Raw genomic sequence first — 2,818 nt, 5'->3', positions numbered from 1 at the left:
AGCCGAAGCTGGATTTAAGGATCCGTATTAGGATTCCGTTATAGCAGGTAGATGTTATATTAGAAGAAAAATCAAAACCATCGCAGAACGAATACCTCAAATCATTTAGAATTATTTAATTAGAGGAAGGTGAATTTGAAGTCTTACAGCTGTTTCTGGGATAACTCAAGTGATAGGTTAGCCAGTCCACACACTGGACATACCGTCATCAGAGACAAGGTATGAAAACTCGAGATGGGGAAAATTTACAGTTCACAAGGAATCAAATTCACAGTTTATAAAGAATAAAGTGGAAGAATAAAGAGTTAGCACGTCGGGCGAAATGCTTAGCGGTATTTCGTCTGTCGTTACGTTCTGAGTTCACATTCCGCAGAGGTCGACTTTGCCCTTCGTCCTTTCAAGGTCGACTAGATAAATACCAGTTATGCACTGAAGTCGATGTAATCGACTTAATCCCTTTGTCTCTCCTTGTTTGTCCCCTCTATGTTTAGCCCCCTGTGGGCAATAAAGAAATATATATCATTCTAACTACTTTTACTCTTTATTCCTTATAAACTGTGAATTTCTCTCCCCCACCTCTCTCTCAAATCGACTCCGTTTGCCTGTTACACCTATCTCTGCGTAACTTTCATATTACTTTACTTTACATCGACTCCCAATATGTAACATATTCGTAAAATATATTGTTGTATATACTATATACAAAATAAAAATATAAAAAATCTATATATAAAATATATTGTTGTATATGTCTCCCGGAGCTAAGTTGCAGCAACATTCGTCCTAAATTAGGACTGCCATGTTATGTTGGTAAACAATCTTTACTACAAAGTACTGTTGCTGAATATCTCTCACTGAGAGATTTAAAAATAGTAATTTTCTAATTGCACGAATAATTTCACGCTGAAGGTAGCGTTGGAGGTAAGAGAATCTTAGTGCTTTGAGACGGTTTCCCATGCCATTTCGCTATTTTGTTGGTGTCATCTGAGCTACCAGACTTTTCACGATAAAATATTATGAATTGGGAGACAACAAAACAACAGAAAGTAAGAATTCTCCAGGTGATACCATATGACAGTAAAAGAATAAGATGATAAAAATCTCCATTTCCGTGTCAGAAAATTCTGAGTAACCTAAAGCCCATTCTACGAATCCCATAGAACTTATTGTTGCCCACCACCCTCCATGACAATGCCACCTCAGCTGAGATCGCTGTTGATTAAGCACTCAGGGACTCTGGCACTATTTCAATCTCTATTTTTTTCGCCATGACATTCATCAATTTTACATTGATATATTCTAAGAAAAAGATCGAAAACGAAGACGGATATAGTTTTCGAATATTATTGACAGGGATACTTCATGGTGCCACAATTCTAAACCTCGGGGAGGGGGCGCGTTCGCTAGGTTTTATTTATTTATTTATTTTTAAAATTTTCTTAGAAATATATAAGAACATAAGATCTCTTGAAAATGTTATTTTCGGTTGAGAATTGAAAATTTTATGGAATGCATCAATAATTAGAAAAAAAAAATTTATAAACAAGAAAACGAGATGAACATATGGTCGATGAAGAGCTGACCTCGGTGGGAACTGAATTCAGAAAATAAAGCACAGGAAAAAATCCCTCTAAGTATTTTGCCGAACGCTTTAACAATTCTGCTCGTTCGCCGCTTTCAATTATAAATTCATTTGAAATGGACTGACCGCAATGGTTTTAAGATTTATCTCCCTTATATCAGCATACAGGAGTTATTTCCCTTACAAACTGCTATTCTATTCCTTTTCACTTTTCTGTTTATACAAAGCACAGACACACACACACACACACACGCAAGCACACACACTTTCTTACGCGCATATCGGCTCGCGCGCTCACATAGACAGACAATGTCTCAGACTTTATGGGATTGTCTGTTCATGCGAACGCGTTTTCGATATGTAATACCGTAACAAGTTTTCTAAGGGAAGTAACTCCTGGTTTATAGATAAGGGAGAGAACTGTATTTGATTTATTCTTACATGAAAGAAGGTGGTTAATTTTCCTATTTCTCTCACATCCAAATCTTTTCCCTGCCTCTTTTACACCATCACATCCCTCTTGAACAATATCCGATGACTGGCACCTGTGCCAGTGGAGCACTATCAGCACCATCCGAGCGTGATCATTGCCAGAGCAGCTGTCTGGCTTCCGTGACAGTGCGACGTAAATAGCACCATTTGAGAGTGAGGGCTAGGGTTAGGGTTACCAGGGTCGCCTTACTGGCACGTCAGGAAACATTCGAGCGAGGTCGTTGCCAGTGTCGCTGGACTGGCTCCTGTGCAGGTGGCACGTAAAAAACATCATTTTGAGCGTGGCCGTTGCCAGTACCGCGTGACTGGCCCTCGTGTCGGTGGCACGTAAAAGTACCCACTACACTCTCGGAGTAGTTGACGTTAGGAATGGCATCCAGCTGTAGAAACTCTACTAGATCAGATTGGAGCCTGGTGTAGCCATCTGGTTCACCAGTCCTCAGTCAAATCGTCCAACCCATGCTAGCATGGAAAGCAGACGTTAAACGATGATATATATATAAGACATTATGACCGAGTATGATAACTATAGTTGGAGAAGGTTATAACGTAATTCATTTGAAAAAAAACGTTGGAGATTAGGACGCTACCAACTATAGTTATCATACTCGGTCATAATGTCTTACGTTTAAGATGGTTCCCATACATTCCCTTCGATGCAAAAGACATCCCTTGGCAAATATATATAACTTTTTCCAGTGAAATTATTCACTGATATCGAAAAAGTGAAAACAAGCAATGTTA

The sequence above is a fragment of the Octopus bimaculoides genome, chromosome 7 (genome assembly GCF_001194135.2).
Source record: "Octopus bimaculoides isolate UCB-OBI-ISO-001 chromosome 7, ASM119413v2, whole genome shotgun sequence".
In the NCBI taxonomy this organism is placed as follows: Eukaryota; Metazoa; Mollusca; class Cephalopoda; order Octopoda; family Octopodidae; genus Octopus; species Octopus bimaculoides.
This window is presented reverse-complemented; position numbering follows the sequence as displayed.